At 42.6% G+C, this 22,342-nt stretch overlaps 1 long non-coding RNA gene across 1 annotated transcript; it reads right to left on the minus strand.

Annotated features, from left to right (window-relative positions):
- Window positions 1–1,866: 1,866 nt before the first annotated feature.
- On the minus strand, window positions 1,867–13,188 carry LOC142072835 (uncharacterized). The gene is made up of 3 exons (XR_012669432.1): window positions 12,872–13,188; window positions 10,471–10,635; window positions 1,867–3,382 (listed from the first exon to the last, which is right to left on the minus strand). It is a non-coding gene; the product is annotated as an uncharacterized LOC142072835 (long non-coding RNA).
- Window positions 13,189–22,342: the final 9,154 nt, after the last annotated feature.

Consider the following 22,342-nt stretch of genomic DNA (forward strand, 5'->3'; position numbering starts at 1 on the left):
TATCATGCACATTGTAGGGAGAGTTGTCACTTTGGATGGGCTATTACCAGCAGGAGAGTGAGTTTGTGTGTGGGGGGGTAGAGGGTGAGAAAACCTGGATTTGTGCTGGAAATGGCCCAACTTGATGATCACTTTAGATAAGCTATTACCAGCAGGACAGTGGGGTGGGAGGAGGTATTGTTTCATGATCTCTGTGTGTATATAATGTCTGCTGCAGTTTCCACGGTATGCATCCGATGAAGTGAGCTGTAGCTCACGAAAGCTCGTGCTCAAATAAATTTGTTAGTCTCTAAGGTGCCACAAGTACTCCTTTTCTTTTTGCGAATACAGACTAACACGGCTGCTACTCTGAAACTAATCAAAAAGAAGAAATGCAGTGCCGCATGAAAGTTAAGGAGCTGAGGCAAGCCTACCAAAAGACAAAGGAGGCAAACGGTCACTCTGGGTCAGAGCCCCACACATGCCGCTTCTATGATCAGCTGCATGCCATTCTAGGAGTGGACCCTACCACTACTCCACCACTGTCCATGGACACCTACAAGGGGGGAGTCTCACGCAACAGGGAGGAAGATTTTGTGGATGAGGAGGAGGAGGAGAATGCACAGCAGGCAAGCGATGAATCCATTCTCCCCGGCAGCCAGGACCTTTTAATCACCCTGGAACCAATACCCTCTGAAGGCGGGATCCCCAACCCTGAAGCTGGAGAAAGCACCTCTGGTGAGTGCACATTTTAAACCCTACAGTACAGGGTTTAAAAGCAATAGTGTTTAATGTTTGATTTGTCCTGAAGAATTGGGATGCATTCGCAGCCAGTACAGCTACTGGAAAAGTCTGTTCACATGTCTGGGGATGAAGCGGGAATCCTCCAGCGACATCTCCATGAAGCTCTCCTGGAGGTACTCTGAAAATATTCTGGAATCATTGCAGCACAAAGCATGGCAGTGTATGGTCCTGGGTTTTGGTCACATTCAAGCAATATTCGGTCTATAGCTTTCTGTGTTAGCCTCAGGAGAGTGATATCATTCATGGTCACCTGGTTGAAATAAGGGAATTTTTGTAAGGGAACAGTAAAAGGACCCCATTCATGCTGGGCTGTTTGAGCGTGTCTAAAAGGGATCATCCCGGAGAATAGCTATGCGGTGGGGTGGCAGGAGGTGTGTGCTGTACATCCACCCAAAAACCGCAGCCCCTCCTTTTAAATGTGAAACCCAACCCATTGCTTGCTATGCGAAAGGATGGCGCTGCAGTTTGAAACCATTCCCACATGTTATGCATAAGAAGCCAACCCCACGTACCCTTTGCCTTACCATGGCTGCCTGGAAACTGAATTTTGTTGCCCAGCCATGTGTGATGTGTCACCATACCAGCAGGCGCTCAATATAAAAGGCAAAATGCAACCTTGTACCTAGAGCACATGTGCTGTTTGCTGTGAATTGCTTGATTCAAAGTGAAAGAGTCTCCCTTTTGTTCTCAGAAATGTACTATCTTAAATTTTACTCTCCCTTTTTATCTCCCCTGCAAGTGCAAATGATTCCAGGTTCCCCCTATCATCTCCGTCCCTGAGGTTATCGCAGATTAGAAGGCGAAAAAAATGCACTCATGATGACATGTTTTCTGAGCTCATACAGTCGTCCCGCACTGATAGGGCACAGCTGAATGCATGCAGGCATTCAGTGTTAGAGGCTAGGTTTGATTTGTAGTGTGGCTACAATAAGCAATGTGGCCTTGTCCTTCCCTCCTCCCCCTCCCCACCTGGGCTACCTTGTCAATTATCTCCCTTTTTTTTAATTAATAAAGAAAGAACGCATGGTTTCAAAACAATAGTTACTTTATTTCAAAGGGGGGAGGGTGGTTGGCTTACAGGAAATTAAAATCAACAAACGGGGTGGGTTTGCATCAAGGACAACTGTCACACACAACTGTCACACTGAAGCCTGGCCAGTCATGAAACTGGTTTTCAAAGCTTCTCTGATGCGCAGCGCGCCTTGCTGTGCTCTTCTAATCGCCCTGGTGTCTGGTTCCTCAAAATCGGATGCTAGGCGATTTGCCTCAACCTCCCACCCCACCATAAACGTTTCCCCCTTACTCTCACAGATATTATGGAGCACACAACAAGCAGCAATGACAATGGGAATGTTGGTTGTGCTGAGGTCTGACCTAGTCAGCAAACAGTGCCAGCGAGCTTTTAAACATTCAAAGGCACATTCTACCACCATTCTGCACTTGCTCAGCCTATAGTTGAACTGCTCCTTACTACTGTCCAGGCTGCCTGTGTACTGCTTCATGAGCCATGGGAGCAAGGGGTGTTCTGGGTCCCCAAGGATAACTGTAGGCATTTCAACACCCCCAACAGTTATTTTCTGGTCTGGAAAGTAAGTCCCTTATTGCAGCTGCTCGAACAGCCCAGAGTTCCTAAAGATGTGAACGTCATGCACCTTTCCCAGCCATCCCACACTGATGTTGGTGAAACGATCCTTGTGATCCACCAGTGCTTGCAGCACCATTGAGAAGTACCCCTTTTTGTTTATGTACTGGTTGGCAAAGTGGTCTGGTGCCAAGATGGGGATATGCGTTCCGTCTATTGCCCCACCACAGTTAGGGAAACCCATTGCAGAAAAGGCATCCGCTATGACCTGCACATTTCCCAGAGTCACTACCCTTGATAACAGAATGTCAATGATTGCATTGGCTACCTGGATCACAGCAGCCCCCACAGTAGATTTGCCCACTCCAAATTGATTCCCGACTGATCAGTAGCAGTCAGGCATGGCAAGCTTCCACAGGGCTATCGCCACTCACTTCTCAACTGTCAGGGCAGCTCTCATCTTGGTATTCCTGCGCTTCAAGGTGGGGGAAAGCAACTCAGAGTTCCTGGAAAGTGGCCTTACGCATGCAAAAGTTTTGCAGCCACTGTGAATCATCCCATACCTGCAGCACTATGCGGTCCCACCAATCTGTGCTTGTTTGCCGGGCCCAGAATCAGTATTCCATTGTATCAACCAGCCACACTGCCACCATGACATCCCAATTGCCACAGCCCATGCTTTCAGGAACGTCTGTGCCCATGTCCTCATCAAAATCGTCCTCAGCGGTGAGCTGAGCGGGCTCCATGCTTGTTGTGGTATGGCGTCTGCAGGAGAGCAGAGTTGCAGCAGAAGTGGTGGATGCCACGAGAGTAGATATTTATACAGAACAACGAGAGGACTTGCGAGGTGGATTCATGGCACCAGGAGGGCAGGAGAGCAGAGTTGCAGCGGAAGTGGTGGATGATGACAGTTAGCAGTCGTACTGCACCGTCTGCTGACAGCAGCACCCAGGACACAACAGCAGCACTGACGGTGAGCTGAGCTGAGTGGGCTCCATGCTTGCCATGGTATGGTGTCTGCATGGAAAAAAGGTGAGAAACGATTGTCTGCCGTTGCTTTCATGGAGAGAGGGGCGACAGATGACCTGTACCCAAAACCACCTGCAACAATGTTTTTGCCCCATCAGCCATTGGGAGCTTAACCCAGAATTCCAATGGGCAGCGGAGACTGCGGGAACTGTGGGATAGCTACCCACAGTGCACCGCTCTGTAAGTCGATGCTAGCCATGGTATTGAGGATGCACTCCACCAACTTAATGCGCTTACTGTGGTCATACGCAATTGACTATATAAAATCTATTTCTAAAAATCAACTTCTATAAATTTGCCATAATTTCGTAGGATAGGCATACCCTGAGACGAGGCCTACACACACAAGCTGTACTGCTTTAACTCTGTTGGTATAGTTAACGTGGAACAATCCCCCTAGTGTGGGGAAGGAAGATAAACTACACAGATATAAGGCATCTTTATACCAGTATAATTGCATCAATACTGTTGTACCAGTATAACTAGATCAGGAGGGGAAAAAGTCACCCCCCCCAAATGACACAGGTTTACTAGTATAAAAATTCATAGAATCATGGAAGATGAGGGTTGGAAGAGACCTCAGAAGGTCATCTAGTCCAATCCTCTGCTCAAAGCAGGACCAATACCAACTAAATCATCCCAGCCAGGGCTTTGTCAAGCCAGGCCTTAAAAACCTCTAAGAATGGAGATTCCACCACCTCCCTAGGCAACCCATTCCAGTGCTTCACCACCCTCCTAGTGAAATAGTTTTTCCTAATATCCAACCTAGACCTCCTCCACTGGAACCTGAGACCTTGTTCTCACATCTGCCACCACCGAGAACAGCCGAGCTCCATCCTCTTTGGAACCCACCTTTAGGTAGTTGAAAGCTGCTATCAAATCCCCCCTCACTCTTCTCTTCTGCAGACTAAATAAGTTCCCTCAGCCTCTCCTCATAAGTCATGTGCCCCAGTCCCTTAATCATTTTTGTTGCACTCTGCTGGACTCTTTCTAATTTGTCCACATGCTTTCTGTAATGGGGGAGGGAGGGACAGAACTGGACTCAGTACTCCAGATGTGGCTTCACCAGTGGTGAATAGCAGGGAATAAGCACTTCCCTTGATCTGCTGGCAATGCTCCTACTAAAATGCAGCCCAATATGCTGTTAGCCCTCTTGACAACAAGGTCACACTGTTCACTCATATCCAGCTTCTCGTCCACTGTAATCCCCAGGTCCTTTTGTGCGGAACTGCTGCTTAGCCAGTCAGTCCCCAGCCTATAGCAGTGCATGGGATTCTTCTGTCCTACATGCACTTGTCCTTGTTGAACCGCCAATTTCTTTTGGCCCAATCCTCCAATTTGTCCAGGTCACTCTGTGTTAGACCAGGCCTAACCTGTGGCAAAACCCCCCATTTAGGAAAGCCCCCCCCATCCAGTAAAAGCATGTGTTTAAGTGCTATATCCCACTGATATCAGTGGGTCTACAAGTGTGTTTAAGTCTAGGTGGATGTAGATGCCCAATTCAATGGGTGCACTACACTAAACTGCTGAAGGGGCACTGATCATTGGCAGCAGTGCCCTCCATTGCAACACTAAAACCTTAATTCCAACCTGGTGTGGAAAAGGGTGTTGCTGAAGAGTAAGTCGGCCCGGTACTCACCCCACAATGGTTGTTCCTTACTCCTGGGGCCTGGATACATGCTCCAGGCATTGCAGCCTGGCACACAGGGTCTCAGTGCCATTCAAACCAACCTGATAGCTTTCTTTGACAGGGTAACAAGCCTTGTGGATAGGGGGGAAGTGATAGATGTGGTATGTCTTGACTTTAGTCAAGCTTTTGATACTGTCCCACATGACCTTCTCTTAAACAAACTAGGGAAATGCAACCTAGATGGAGCTACTGTAAGGTAGGTGAAAAACTGGTTGGAAAACCATTCCCAGAGAGCAGTTATCAGTTCCCAGAGAGCAGGTTCACAGTCATGCAGGAAGGGCATAACGAGTGGGGTCCCGCAGGGATTAATTCTGGGTCCGGTTCTGTTCAATATCTTCATCTATGGTTTAGATAATGGCAGAGAGAGTACACTTCTAAAGTTTGCGGATGATACCAAGCTAGGAGGGGTTGCAAGTGCTTTGGAGGATAGGTTTGAAATTCGAAATGGTCTGAAGTAAATAGGATGAAATTCAATAAGGACAAATGCAAAGTACACCATTTAGAAAGGAACAATCAGTTGCACACATACAAAATGGGAAATGACTGCCTAGGAAGGAGAACTGCGGAAAGCGATCTGGGGGTCATCGTGGATCACAAGCTAAATATGAGTCAACAGTGTAATGCTGGTGCAAAAAAGGCAAATATCCTTCTGGGATGTATTAGCAGGAATGTTGTAAGCAAGACAAGAGAAGTAATTCTTCTGCTCTACTCTGCGCTGATTAGGCCCCAACTGGAGTATTGTGTCCAGTTCTGGACACCACATTTCAGGAAAGATGTGGACAAATTGGAGAGAGTCCAGACAAGAGCAACAAAAATGATTAAAAATCTAGAAAACATGACCTGTGAGGGAAGATTGAAGAAACTGGGTTTGTTTAGTCTGGAAGAGAGAACACTGAGAGGGGACATGATAACAGTTTTCAAGTATGTAAAGGTTTGTTACAAGGAGGAGGAAGAAAAATTCTTTTTCTTAACCTCTGAGGACAGGACAAGAAGCAATGGGCTTAAATTGCATCAAGGGTGGTTTAGGTTGGACATTAGGAAAAACTTCCTGTCAGGGTGGTTAAGCACTGGAATAAATTGCCTAGGGAGGCTGTGGAATCTCCATCATCAGATATTTTCAAGAGCAGGTTAGACAAACACCTGTCCGGGATGGTCTAGATAATACCTAGTCCTGCCATGAGTGCAGGGGACTGGACTAGATGACCTCTTGAGGTCCATTCCAGTCCTATGATTCTGCAATTCTATGCTTGTCCTGGATGCAGGGTGAATGAGAACTGGGCTTGTTCTCTACTTTCTGCCCTCCAGGGTCTCCTTCCCTACCGGGCTGGGAGAAGTGTATGTTTGCCTGGTTTTGCACCCTTTGTTTCCTGATTTCTGTGGAAGCCGTGAATCCAGATACAAAAGCTGCCCCTAGTTTAAGTGCTTTCCTGAATTGAGGCCTAGATGCCAAATAAAACTTTAAATAATGTTAAGTAATGAATAGAATAATGCTTTTAAATTAAAGATGCCTGTGCACATCCTTAAAAAAAAATTCAGCCAGAGTTAATCTAGGAGTTTAAAACACATATGGTGTAGCACAGAATATTTTGACTGCTTTAGTTATGTCATATTCTCATCACTTATGAATAAGGCATAACCTGAAAAACTGCATGATCATATAAAGAGCCTATTTTTCGAAGTGTAGATTTGTGCTGTGTCTATTGTTTTGGGGATTTGAAACATCCATCACCACAAGAATATTCTCCCTCAAGGACAAAAAAAAAACCAAAACCCACCACCACCCACCGTACAATTAAATTATGTAACCCAACACTGATCTTTGCAAGGTGAGCTTTCCTTATTATGTAAAAAATGTAGGGTTGCCCAATAGGGTATGACTCTTAGGGTGTCTTGTAAGCTATGGTGATTACCGTTTTGATGAAAAGAGACTTGCCTTTTTATCAGTTTCTTTTAAAGCATTAGTACGAGTATGTGCATAAAGCTATTTGCTCTTTTGGACTGGCCATGTGCAAACAAGCCAGTGACATTGACTCCTCAATGCACTAGTTATGGTAGGTCTGAGAACTGGGCATAAGGAACAGAAGTGGAATACTTTTAAATGACAGCAATATTCACTCTTGCTTGATATTTTTTTCACCTTCGGAGAACAGAGCAACTGGGACATTTCATGATCAGCTTGTTATTTGGGAGGGAAGGAGGACAGAGCAGGAATGTCTCTTGAGAGGGGGAAAAATGGGTGATTTGGGAGGGGTCAAGTTTTAAGGTAATTCTTAAAACTTATCTTTGTTTTGCTTAGGATCTTTTTAGTGATTTGATGGGTCTACTAAATCAGTGACTTCAGTGACTGAAGCTTGGGGGAGAGAGTCATAAAGATTTCCTAAACATAGACAAGAGGATTAGAAGCAAAGTTGGATAGTCAGACTCTGATCAGGCTGTGAAAAAATCAGAGGCTTTCCTTTCCCAGTACTGCTGCTGCCTTGAAAAGGAGTGCAATGATTTGAAATAGCCACATTTGTCTATGTACAGAATTTTGTTGCATTCCAAGCTTCTCTGCCTGCTTTCTTTCATCTAATACTACAACTTTGTCAGCTATTCTGGCTGTCACCCTTGCAATGGAATTGCATCTAATATGTCTGAGTAAAAGAAAAGCTCTTTCCCAAAGAAGAAAAAATAATTTGATTTATTTTAAAATATGTTGTGTGACTTGAAAAAGCATAAATATAATTAAATGCTCACCAACCTGGTGTATTAACTGTGATGCTGAAATAATTGTCTCTCTTCTAAATGTGGTATATGATCTAACTGTAGTAATCTGAAGTCCAAAAGAAATACTTGTCTTATCCTGTATGGTGCAATATGTGATGTTAGACTTGAATGTTTTTTCTTTTAAAGGCTGGAGGGCCAGGTTTTGATCTCACACACCTATAAACTTGAAATGATTCCATTGAAATCAGTGGAGCCATTCCAATTTATACTAGTATAAATGCGATCAGAATCTGACCCATAAAAACTATGTCACTGTGCAGTGTTTATAAATGATACAGACTTTTTTGAGAGGTATCTTATGTTACCCCATTTCATGTAAAATGAGTATTGTTTCTCTAGAAAAGAGGCCAAAATTTTCACTACTTTGAAGTTAATGGGAAATCTGAGTTTTCAACATCTCTGAAAATTAGGCCACTTTTTAAGGTCTGTCCACATGGATATAGGTGCCTAAATTTAGGCACACAGATCTACGTTAATATTTGTGTTGGATGTAATGAATGAGTTAAGTTATAATTAATGACAATTTTTATCATTTCTTTAGTAATACCCAGTAAAGGGTGTCACAGGGCAAGTCCAGATGGCTATAGAAAAGTAGTGAGAGATAGATATATTAGCTCCAGGCTAAACAAATCCCTGGTACCAGGACAAGTGAAATGGCAGCACAAGGAAGGAGGCCATGAGGTAAGGGTGAAGTGGAGCTTGAGGAAGTGAGGGCTGCTGTGGGGGAAGTAGCCCAGGGAATTGTACATGTCATGTTTCTAAAAGATCAGCTACCATAGCTGATACTATTATGGTCCCTGGGCTGGAGCCTGGAGTAGAGGGTGGGCCCGGGCTCCCCCACCCCCACCTTTGCCCCCTGATTAATCACTGAGACTGGGAGACAACAGAGACTGTGCAAGGAAGGATAACTTCTCCTCATCTCCCTCGCTGGCTTATGATGAAAATGGCTCAGTAGACTCTGATTCTTGTCTCTAGAGAAAGAAGGGTTACGTGCATGGTCATGGTGAGCCTCTGAGACTAGCAAAATCTGCCAGGAAACGTGGGACCCACAGAGGCAAGGACAGAGCTCTTTCACAAGGGATATAAGGTAAGTGAATTTTCCTGAGCTTTCCCTTCAGAGTAATAAAATACTTTATAAATTCATATTAGTTTCAAGAAAGTTGCAATCCAAGACCCTAATCCTGTAAACACTTACACAATTGCATAATTTAAGACTGTAAGTATAGCAGGATTGGGTGTTAAATATACTTGTGTATCATGGATATTTATCTGTGTGTTAATGGTGATTATGTTTTAGATCAAAAGGTTGGAATTAGTCAGTACAGATAAGCTGTTGTATTGTGCATGTATGTTTTAGTAAAAAGTGTAATATCAACATGCTTTTCAGGTCATAAAGTTTAAAATAAAAAGCTTCTGTCTGAGAGACTGTTTAATATTTTTCTGATCAAACTGAAAAGAGAATATGAAAGGGACTGATAGAGAAATTGTGTAATTGTAAATTTAATGGAGGAGGGGGATTTGCAAATTAAGAATTGTAAGGAGATAAGTTTCTCCTGCCAGTTTATGCATGTTCTCATTGAGGCATTGTCTCTGATAAGAAATATTTATTAATTTTGGAAGGATCAATCTGCACTCGCGTGATCGTCTATGGTACCACTGACTGAAATCTGGAGCATATCATAAAAGACATTTAGCACAAAACACCTTTTCTATTTCTTGGTATTTGAAAGTCACTTCTTGCCAGAGGTGCTGACGATAGAAACCATATATTTGGTGTATGTTGTTACTACTTCAAGCACAGGGTACGGCAGCCCCCCCAGTTCCAGCACCAGTGCTTGTTGTTGCTCCTTGCAGCTGTTACTCAAGATCCTGTCTAGTGGCTTGACTTTTCTGTTCATAGCAGAGTTTGTGTGATCTTGTGTATTTCATAGAATCATAGAATATCAGGGTTGGAAGGGACCTCAGGAGGTCATCTAGTCCAACCCCCTATCCTGAATATCTATTACATAACGTTACATACTGCAGTTTCTTTGAGTTACCTTGTCCAGGTTACAAATGATAAATGGTTTATGTAATGACTTTAATTAAATACATTATATAAGACAAATGTTGCATAGCTATTAATTAAGAATAGATGTATGAATTCAAAATTGATCACAGAGGATTTATAGCTATTAGATTATCACTTATACATAGCCATTGAGGTTTATGGTGCTTTGCGGATGAATAAAACACCAAGGGTGAAATCTTGGCTCCATTGAAGTCAATGGGAGTTTTGCTATTGACTTCAATGGAGCCAGGATTTCATCCCACTGTTCTTAGCTTCGACTGGATAAAACCTGACAAGAACACAGGAGGAGATGATAAAATGAGAATAAGATTTGCACAGTAGAAGGTCATGCGGTTATTGGTTTTTGTACAGCACCCACAGTGCTAGCCTTCTTTGTAACATTTATTCTACATTCATTTTAAGTATGTTGGCATTGGAGCAGGATCAGTGCTTGGGGAGAGAGTCAAAGGATGGCCTGGAATTGGCTTTGAACACAAGCTGTGATAGTCAGAGAGTATTTGAAGGTAGCAGGAGTATCTCTTTAAAGCCCCAGTCCAGAAAAACACTTACTGTATTGTAGCAGGTTTCAGCTGGAGGCCAGCAGGCCTAGTGGGCAGGCTGCAGCTCGACAGATCATCCACTCCTGAAAGTCCTGGGATGGGCTTGCCTGGCAGTCAGCAGGCCTAGTGGTCTGTCATTCCCTGCTTCTCCAGAGTTCTCCCAGCTGCACCAGAGCTGGGGGGAGAGGGTAGAAGAAAGTTGGGGGAACTGTGCCCTTTCTCTCCACTGGGTCCCAAGGGGGAGAGACATGGAGTGTCTCAGTCACCTCTTCCTGGTGCACCTGATCAGCCTCCTCTGGGCCGCTTCCCACCTCCCCACTCTCTTCAGTTTGGGGCATGGTCACAGCCCCCATCCACCCGTAGCAGGGAGTTTCCAGTCACTCGTAGCAGCTCAGTTGGTCAAATAAGTATTCCCCAGCTCTCTTCCCAGTGTTCAGTTATTCTCCCTCAACAGGGAGTGGGGAAGGGAAAAGGGTCAGTCCCCTAGTCTGCCAGATGGCATCTTACCCACAGTCTAGACCCTTCTCCTGTGAATTGCTCTGTCCCCAGAATCTTCAAACTGACTTCCTCCCTTCAGACAGATTCTCCTCTATTCTTTTTCCAGGTTGGCTATCAAAGTCCCCTTTTGAGCAGATGCTCTGTTTGGAGCATGCACTGTAGTTGCTGAGAGGCAGAGCCCTCTTGGCCTACTACTGCTCCTTTACTCCTTTAGTCTCTGTCTGGGGACTGTAAGCCCCATCACACTTACCTAGGAGCTTAGCTTTAGGAACATGAGAAGTCACAATGAGCAGGACTGGGGACCAGAGTAATATAGAGATATACTTAGGAGAGTTCAAATGAAGTGTGACACTCAGATTGAAACCAAAATAGGAATACATGTGGAATAAGGTACTTTTCAATGCAAGGATGCTACAATTTGGTTCTTAGTTGGTTGGCTAATGCTCTGGTACATCAGGGTTTATAGCCTTTCTTTAAAAAAAGCCTCGGTCATGTAATTTTGGATGTTTTCATCATACAGATAAATATCTAATCCTTTTTTGAATTTTAAAATTCCTTTTCTCAGTTTTCAAGTTGTCATGGACTTTCAGTGGTTGCCCCTCTTGATTTCTGTACTGATAGCACCCAATTTACCTTTTCTTTTCTATTCATAGCTTTGCATTTATATTTCAGTCAGTTCAAGGCATTAGCACTTGGCCTCTGCCACCCACTCAGTTAGGATCCATTAGCTGTTCTTACCTGTGACTCACTCATAGACTCAAAGAGGTTGGTCTTGTGAATAAAGCACCCATGGGCTTGTCTACACTTGACATTTGTTGCAAGTTGAATGATTTTGCATTAAAATAACCTGTATCCACAAACACATTTTTTGTTGCAAATATTAACTCACTTTGAAAAAGGGCTTACTGAGCCTCAGGAGCTCTGGGTTCAATTCCTGGTTCTGCCACACACTTCTTGTGTGATCTTGGGCAAGTCACATAGCCTGCCCCACTTGCCCATGTGTAAAATGCTTCCCTTACTGACACAGGAGTTGAGCATAAATTCATTAATGTTCAAGTTGCTTAGATTCTATGGTAACTATTATCATATTGTGGTAGTCTCTAGGATCCCAAGCTACGAACCAGAACCCCATTGTGCTAGACGCTGTACAAACAGAACGAAAAGACAGTCCATGCCCCCAAAGAGTTTATAATGGGGGCAACATATGTATCTAGGTAGAAAAGGACTGCTTTAAACAGTTTTCGTTGTTTTCAAAAAAGACTAATTCAGAGTTTAAATTTATTAACTGCTCTTAACTCATCAGTTACTGCCCTAGAAATTAGTTAATACCTTTCTGACTATGGTTGAAATATTAAAAATAACTGCTCAAATGAGGTGTAAAAGGTTAATACTAATGAAAAAACACTCACACACTGGAATTCCTTATGTCACATGAGTCATCTCTCTAGCACTATAGACAAATTCATTGTTCCTATTGAGTCTGTTCTAATTAGTCATCAACTGTGTTTCAGACCTGGTCTACGCCGGGGGAGGAGATGGATCTAAGTTACGCAACTTCAGCTATGTCAATAACATAGCTGAAGTCAACGTACTTGGATCTACTTCACTGTGGTAAGTTGATAGCTGATGCTCCCCTGTCGACTCCGCCTGCGCCTCTCACTCCGGTGGAGTACCGGAGTCGATGGGAGAGTGCTCGGCGGTCGATTTATCATGTCTAGACTAGTTTTCATAAGTTTTACCAAATATTTCCAAAAAGCTAACCATCTCTTTCGGAAAATTGACCACCAAAGCACCAGCAAGCAGACCCTAACTTTCAGGCGGCAGGCAATACTGTTTGAGTTATTGTAAAACACCAAACAAGAAAAGCAATCCCACATTAGCATAACACTGGAGAAGTAGAAAGCCCCCCTCACATTTGCTGAATGACTTGTTGAGTGTGTCTCTGTAACCAGGGGTTGTGCTATCCCACGCCATATGTTGAAATCAATTGTAGATGAGGCCTGGCAAATTCTGATAAAATTTGTGACTCATCTGTGATTTTTTGTTTCCAGAATGATCTGCACAGCTTCCATGTCTCATGCTTCCTCCTCTTCTGTTCCCAATAAGGGTATCCCCAGAGGGACGGAAAGCAGCTCTTCATTTCTTGGCAGGAGGCCAGGCAATTGGAACAGGAAGAAATGGATCTTTGTACTTCCCCCTGCAGGGGCCTTGGCAGCAAGTAGTAGGCAAGGGGCACTGAAAACGAAAACAAAGAAGTAAGTGGAACCTGAGACATCTGTGAAAACTGACACAAACCCAGTCTTATCCATAATACACTACAGCCTCCTAATACATACTGCTCTTTAACTGATTGACAAATTGACATATAAGGGAACAATGAACATGATTCTTTACCTACCCAAAGCTATCCAATGGCCAGTATGCAAGGAGTTAGTGTTCTGAGCTCACTCTCTTTTAAACAGTTGTTCAGATTTTTAAAAAAAGTCACAAGTAACACTGACATCTTCTCTGGTGGTTTCAGCAAAGAAGGCCCAGGGCTGAATTAAATATACTAAATGCCCCCCTTCTTGCCCCTAGTAAGTTGCCTCTCCTGATCAGAGCAAAGGCATGAGGCAGGGAGGTTTTTTTTAGAGAATTTTGCATTTTTGCACTCAGTGCTCCATCTCGTCTGTTGGCTAGAAGAATGTTGTTTTAAGTGTTTTAAGATCACTGGCACTCATTTAAAACATACTAAGAAATTCATATGGAAAGTGGAGGCATTTTAAATGCTTTTGCTGTAACTGCTTAATGCACAAATGATGCTGTGGTTGCAAGTTTAACAGCTTATAATACTGTCATATCAGTTCTACTGCTTTTAATCCAGTAATGCTTTTGATTAGAACAAAAGCCTTATTGTGCTAAAGTAAAGTGAGTAACAAATAAAAGGGAAAAGCTAGAAGTAGAGTTGATGGCTAAAATGACCTTTATTGTTTCAAGATTACAGTAACAAAGATGATAGCTGGAAGGGGAAAAAACCCACAGGAGAGAGTCACTGTACTTGCACTATATTTTGTGTTGGTTTTCAGGATATGGGAGGTGAAATAGATGCAAGAGAATATTCTGTCTTAAAATGAGACATAGGGATAGCTGAACCATTACTGCCTACAGCCTTATCTGTCAATTTCATGGCCTCTTGACATCTTCAAATGTTCCTCATACATTATATACAGAAAGTAATAACATTGGCATGGAAGCTTGCCACTGCCAAATTGCATTGCCTTTATTGTTCATAGTCCTGTCAGGTCAAGTTGAGTCACTGAAAACAATGGCTCTTTGTATGTATCTTTACTCCCTAATCACACAGCTTTTGGTTTCCAAATTTTTGTAGCACTGGCTGGTTGGAAAGTATCTGTTTAAACAGGATACTTTCACTCTTTTGTAAACATGTTTCCGTTAGTGAAAGCGACATCATGGGAACTGGTAAAAGCCAGTCAGGAGCAGATAATGCGTATAGACTTTATGAAAACAGTATTTCTCTCTCAATAAGATGATGTTTTGGAAGTTTTAATGCTCAATGTAATCTTAAAATTGTAAATTGGGGACTAATCAAAAATTGTTAAAAGGATTTAAAAATATACCCATCTTGCCAGCTTTAGTCTCCTTTGAAAACTACTGTGTAACGAAGCATCTTGCAAAATATAGTATTCACATAAAGCAAGGGGATTGCCAGTTTGTCATCATATGTAAATTATCTCCCTGGACTCAGTGGCATAGAAAATACATTCATTTAAGAAGAAAAAAATTTGGCAAACCTTAGGCTTGCTCCTGCTCCCATTGAAATCAATGGCAAGACCGCCATTGATTTCAATAGAAGTGGGAGAGAGTCTCTGTTTTATGGTGTCAAAAGACAACTGTATTTGAATTTTTGGAACTGATGCAGCCCTGAAAGTCCATGCCTTTAAGGGCATTCCAAGCCTTTCCCCATTTGTTTGAGACCCATAGCAACAACATATAAATGGCAAGTGTTGAATACTGAAGAGAGTTTACTATTCAGAAAATTGAGATTTTAAACAAGTATATCCTGTTGTACAAAAAGTTTTTGCTCAGGCTTAATTTTTCCAAAGGACTGGTTCCAGCACCCTTTCAGATGAGTTACTGGATCACCTTTGGATTCCTTTTACAATGAACATATAATGCAGTAATGTTATCAAAAGTAGGAGAAATAGTTTTAAAATCATACCACAAATGCACCTTGAGTCTTTCTTTGGAATAAGAGCTATTGCACTGAATAAACGACACTTGAATATTTAAACAAAAAAAAATTTCTGAGGCCCTGAAGCAAAGTTTCCATTTACTGTTCCTTCCAAATGGAACAATATAGATTAGCCATTTCCCCCATAAACTAGAATGTGAACACACACTAAATGGGACATAAAAATGATGACAAAGCCACTAAAGCTGAGAGGACTGTGGTCCTGATTCTCCTGTAACTTATGTTGTTGTAAATCAGGTGTAATTTTTTGAAGTCAAAGGAGTTCTACTGGTCTAAAACATGTAAGCAAGAGAAGAATCATCTCCAGAGTCCAATGCATAATAGTTCTTCATATAAAAAACATTAATGTAATGCAAATTAGCACATTTGTAACACTTCATGAGTGAGATTGCAATCTCCAAGTAAATTTAGAATGACACTATTGAAGGCTATAAAGTTTCTCCAGGTTTACATGAGTGAAACTGAAAGCAGTCTCTGGCCTCATGTCATGTCAGCAAATGCTGTGTGAAATGAAAATAATAATAAGAAAAGCAGTTATGTACTTGTAACTGGTGGAACTGTGTACTAAACTAAGAGTATGTCTACACTATGAAATTAGGTCAATTTTATAGAAGTTGATTTTTAGAAACTGATTTTATACAGTCGATTGCATATGTCCACACTAAGCGCATTAAGTTGGTGGAGTGTGTCCTCACTACCGTGGCTAGCATCGAGTTACAGAGTGGTGCACTGTGGATAGCTATCCCACAGTTCCTGCAGTCTCTGCTGCCCATTGGAATTCTGGGTTAAGCTCCCAATGCCTGATGGGGCAAAAACATTGTCACAGGTGGTTTTGGGTACATGTCATCAGGCCCCCCTCCCTCCCTCCCTCTGTGAAAGCAACGGCAGACAATTGTTTTGCACCTTTTTTCCTGGGTTACCTGTGCAGACGCCATACCATGGCAAACATGGAACCCACTCAGCTCACCGTCACCGTACGTCTCCTGGGTGCTGCTGGCAGACACGGTACTGCATTGCTACACAGCAGCAGCTCCTTGCCTTCGCGGCAGATGGTGCAGTAGGACTGATAGCCATCATACGTCTCCTGGGTGCTCCTGGCAGACCTCAGAGAGGTCCATCAGGAGCGCCTGGACAGACATGGCCATTCTCCTCTTAGAGCACCGAATGGGAGCCAAAGACTTCAGGTCATTCTCTTCTTTAAGTTTTATCTCATGGAGATTCAGTCCTGCCTGGAATATCATGTGAGCTGGAGGCTTCTGCCTCAGGCTGCTCTCCCAGCCGGCAGCACCGTGCGGTCGCACCTACCCTAGCCTACCCCTTGCTCCCATGGCCCATGAAGCCTGGACAGTAGTAAGGAGCAGTTCGACTATGGGCTGAGCAAGTGCAGAATGGTAGTAGAATGTGCCTTTGGACGTTTAAAAGCTCGCTGGCACTGTTTGCTGACTAGGTCAGAACTCAGTGCAACCAACATTCCCCTTGTTATTGCTGCTTGCTGTGTGCTCCATAATATCTGTGAGAGTAAGGGGGAGATGTTTATGGCGGGGTGGGAGGTTGAGACAAATCACCCGGCATCTGATTTTGAGCAGCCAGACACCAGGGCAGTTAGAAGAGCACAGCAAGGCGCGCTGCGCATCAGAGAAGCTTTGAAAACCAGTTTCGTGACTGGCCAGGCTTCAGTGTGACAGTTGTGTGTGACAGTTCTCCTTGATGCAAACCCGCCCCCTTTGTTGATTTTAATTCCCTGTAAGCCAACCACCCTCCCCCCTTTGAAATAAAGTAACTATTGTTTTGAAACCATGCATTCTTTCTTTATTAATTAAAAAAAGGGGAGATAATTGACAAGATAGCCTGGGTGGGGTGGGGGAGGAGGGAAGGACAAGGGAAGGCCACATTGCTTATTGTAGCCACACTACAAATCAAACTGTTTGAATGACAGCCTTCTGTTGCTTGGGCCATCCTCTGGAGTGGAGTGGCTGGGTGCCCGGAGCCTCCCCCTCCGCGTTCTTGGGCGTCTTGGTGAGGAGGCTATGGAACATGCGGAGGAGGGTAGGCAGTTATGCAGTGGATGCAGCGAGGATTTGTGCTCTTGTTGGCTTTCCTCCAACAGATGCTTCATCATGTCCATTTGCTCCCCCAACAGATGCTTCATCATGTCTGTTAGCCTCACCATCGCGTCCTGCCTCCGCCCTTTGCACTCACTTAATTCTCTCCTGGCCTTTGCCACTGAATGCCTCCATTTATTAAGCTGTGCCCTATCAGTGTGGAAGGCCAGCATGAGCTCAGAAAACATGTCATCGCGAGTGCATTTTTTTCACCTTCTAATCTGCGATAACCTCAGGGATGGAGATGATAGGGGGAGCATAGAAACATTCTACGATTCTCGGGGGACTGCATGGGCACGTGTGCTGCTGAGTTCTCCATGCTGACCAAACAGGAAATGAAATTCAAAAGTTCCCGGGGCTTTTCCTGTGTACCTGGCTAGTGCATCGGAGTTCAAAGTGCTGTCCAGAGTGGTCACAATGGAGCACTCTGGGGTAGCTCCTGGAGGCCAATACTGTTGATCTGTGTCCACACTACCCCAAATTCGACCCAACAAGGTCGATTTTAGCGCTACTCCCCTCGTCAGGGAGGAGTACAGAAGTTGATTTTAAGAGCCCTTTAGGTCAACGGAATGGGGTTGGTTGTGTGGACGTAGTCATTTTTAAATCGACATAATGCAGCTAAATTCGACCTAACCCCATAGTGTAGACCAGGCCTAAATTAAGACTGTTAGCTAGTGTAATCTACATACCAAGAAATTACAGTTAAAACACTTAAATGCTATGAAGTTTGGAAATGCTTAGGTAAGTTAATGTGGATAAAAAATTTAATTCCCTTACACTTACACATTTTCTTAGAAAATAGGATATTCAAATAGCTTAGATATTCAGAAATAAGGTAAACTCTGATTCCTGCTTCTTTGTTTCAACATAATCCAGTTGTTGAGCCATTTTTTTCTAACTCCCCTCTGATTTAGAGACCTATTCTGCTAGCTTTAGTCTCATTTTTGGATTCCCCACTCTGCATATAGTTCCATTAAAATCAGCAAGATTACTCGAGAAGCAAGTTACTATTCAACATGAGGAAGAGTGGCAGAATAGGGCCCTTAGATTGTAAACTCTTTGGGGAGAGACCTTGGATGTCTGTACCTCCAACTATGTAAACTAAGGGCATTGTAGAAATAAATGATATAATGTGAGATGTCAGTTTTAGGAATTCTAAATACAAGTTCTGCCCATTGGATGCAGACAACTCCAACTGGTTACAACTGGTGCCTTGCATGTATGCATCTGAGTTTGTCCCAATACGTCAGCCTTTTATAATTCTGGATTATTTTGCCAGAATCTCAATCTCTCTCTTTTTTCCCCTTTACAATACCTGTATAGGTATCATTTCAATCAAGCTATTTTTGACTAATGCAGTACTACCTCTGAAACCTTTATTTGTATTCTTCCCTGGTTACTGCAAATACTAGCATTAAATAAAAGCAGTTTTAATTACAGCATTGTCATTTAAGACAGGTTGTAACAGACTCTCACCACTAATTAAAAGTGATGATTGATTTCTGGCATTGGTGTAACAGAATTTAATTCTCCAGTTGTATTTCTCCTGCAGTATCTGGTCACCACTAGGAAGAGCAAACTTCTATCTGTGTTTATCATTAAAATAAGGATTTAGGTATGAACATCACCTGGTCCTTATAAGAAGCCAGATAGTGAGAGGAGTCCAAGGGAATCTACGCTGGTGTAATTTACATGTCAAAGGGTTGGTAGAAAGGTGTGCAGCAGGAAAGTGGGGTGATTTTATTTCATAATCTGCATTCTTAAAGTCCTCCCAGATATGTTGCTCTTCCTGCTACGCCCTCTCATCTGGCGTCTCAGTATATAAATTACAATTTAGACACCATTGGAATTAGCCTTACTGGTCCAAATTCAAAGGTGATGTGTAAATTGGTAAATGCATGTGTGTATGTTAATCTAAAGGATTAGTTAGCATAGTCTGAATCTAGGAGAGATTAAGGGAGTTTAAAGTAGTGGAATACATTTTGGGTGGGCAGGGAGATGCTGCACATTACAGAATCATAAACTCCTTTAGATTCACTAAAACTCACCTCTGAATATGGCCCACAGAATCAAAGGGGAAATTCTTCTCTCACTTACCGTATGGCCTGTGCCATTCCACAGAAGTCAAGGAGGATGTAGTCGTATAAGGGTAACCTGGAGGACATTAACTTGTCTATGTAGTAATCAAAATCAAAACCAGAGTTTCTCATAATTAAGAGGGCCACTTGGGCTAGATTCTGTTAGTTATATAAATGTAAGTCCATAGTAGTTTCATTCTTCTTAGCGTATGCACAACGTACCTCAGGTGACACGTGATCAGGATTCATCACCGAATTTTGACTTAAGTGGTTATAAGTGAAAGCAAGTTCAATCCATTGCCCCATTTTTGCTGAAATCCTCCCATCGAAAAATTAGTATACAGCCAAGTTCAAGTAGTCTTACGGGCCTGCATTTGCAAAGTGACTAATGATTTTGGGTGCCCTGATTTTTGGATGCCCAACTTTTGAAATATCTTCTAGGAACCTGAGCTTTATAGAGTGAGTGCTCAGCACTTCCTGAAAATTAGGCTCCTTCAGAGTGTCTCAAGTGGGTCACCCAAAAACAGAGACACCCCAAATCACTAGTCACTCTTGAAAATATTGGCAGTTTGATAATGGAAGAACTGGCTGTAGGGGTAGATGGGGAAAAAAAATTCAATATGCTAATTCACTATGGGAAACATGAGTATCCTAATTAGGGCTGGGGAACTTCCACTCTCCATAATATTATTTTGATCTCTTCAGGTCATAAACATGTCCTCCTACAGACTTATCCTTGGCTGAGATCCCATGTTTTTATGGACACAGACAATTTTTAATGTAACAAGTTTTGCCAGATTATGTCTTCATATTATGTATTTGCAACTTGAAAAACAGGTTTTCTTTTGCTTCAGTCTTCTGCATATACAACATTGCGACAGAATGAAAAAAACCCTCTGCTTGCTGAGTCTTAAATTAAGGGAAACTTGGATCCAAAAGTAGCATCTTTGTCACCTGAGCTGAAGGAGATTCTCCATTAGATATAAACTGTAACACAACACTGATATTCTCCAGCAGGCTTCCAGCTGTTGGAGAGCAAGGCTATTCAAGTATGCAGGTGCTGGTATTATCCGTGGATATTTTTGCTAAAGTAAATCTGACAGAAATTTAGGACCATTTTTGGAAGCTAGCAGAAACAACCAGGGTCTGGTTCTCTTGCACCGTGTAGTTTTTTAAACCTGTGCAAAGTGGGCAAAAAACACTGTTGTTCTGATTTGGTAGCACTTTATACCCATTTTTCACAGTGCAAGGCAGTGGAGACTCTGACCTTCAGATGGTAATGTAGTAGCAATCCCATCCATGGATACTTAGCTCAGACTAGGACAAAAAGAAGCCGTCTCTCTAATCCAGGACCTACAAATCCAGGAAGAATTACCGGCACAGGGTCTATTTGTGCCTAGCAACCTCGATAAACATTCACCTGAGTTCTTTCTCCTTGCTGCCATTTGTCTTGAATTTCATGTGATTGTTCCATTTTCAGTATAAATCTAGCTTTCTGGACTATTAAGTCATTATACACAAATATAAACATCATACCACATACCTTTTCCATGCAATTCTGACTTGGAAGCGAAATTTCCATAAACCAGCCAATGTTTCAGCAATATTTGCTTTAGGGATTAAACAACTATATCACTGCCTCAAGTAAAAAATTATGATTAAAATTAGCACATGGGTGATATCACCCATCCAGGTGATGCCAGATTTCTCATGGTTCCACAAATATATAAATGCATCAGTAAGCAGTTATGCCATTCTATTAAAAATATGACCATTCTCAATGCATTTTTCTCTAAAATAGTGAACACACTAAATGATTATTTTTAATTTGTTACCTCATCAATAATTGTCTACTATAGCTGGTGTGTCATGAATGGCCTTATTTTCAGAAGTGTTAAGCAAATCAGTGGGAGCTCTGAGTGCTCAACATCTGTGAAAATTGGGCTATAAATTGTCTCTTGCTATATATTTGTAACAAAACCAAGCATGATGGAGCTGGCCCTGATCTTGGTTAGACCTCAAACCATTACTGTAAAACTACTAATAATAAACATAAACTATTTATTTCTTGACTGCCATAAAACTTCTATTTCTTTTGGAAATCGCCTATTGACGAATCAGATATGGATTTAGTCTGGAAAAGAGAAGACTGTGGGGTCATGATAACAGTTTTCAAGTACACAGAAGGTTGTTACAAGGAGGAGAGAGAAAAAATGTTCTTCTTAACCTCTGAGGATAGGACAAGAAGCCAGGGGTTTAAATTGCAGCAAGGGAGGTTTAGTTTGGATATTAGGAAAAACTTCCTAACTGTCAGGGTGGTTAAGCATTGGAATAAATTGCCTAGGGAGGTTGTGGAATCTCCATCATTAGAAGTTTTTAATACCAGGTTAGACAAACACCTGCCAGGGATGGTCTAATACTTAGTCCTGCCATGAGTGCAGGGGACTGGACTAGATGACCTCTCGAGGTCCCTTCCAGTCCTATGATCCTATGATTTCTAAGAAAGGGGGAATTGAAGTGGGGTGGGAGAAGCTACATTATTTGGAAAGGACACACAAAAAACTTGTACTTACTGTAAATTAGGAGTGTTATTTTACATATACTGTGGAGCACAATGAAGAAACAGCTGACCATTTTGGAGCCAGCAATATTATAATTAGTATTACTGTTAATTATTATTATTTATTCTTATTACAGAGTCACCTAGAGGTCACAAATGAGATTAGGACCCTATTGTGGTAGGCACTGTACACACACAGAGTAAGAGGCAGTGCCTGCCACAAAGATCTTACAAACTAAATAGACAAGGTGGGAGCCTATGGGTTTTAGTGCTGAGCAGGAGAGGTTAGTGCTGGGCATTGGGATGCTGAGGAAGGGGGTTGGTGATGGGTATGGAGTTTGTGGTGGTTGCTTTAAGGTAGTAGAGATGATGGAGGTTGGGGTTGGTGCTGG

Source organism: Caretta caretta, chromosome 7, assembly GCF_965140235.1.
Source record: "Caretta caretta isolate rCarCar2 chromosome 7, rCarCar1.hap1, whole genome shotgun sequence".
Classification (NCBI taxonomy): domain Eukaryota; kingdom Metazoa; phylum Chordata; order Testudines; family Cheloniidae; genus Caretta; species Caretta caretta.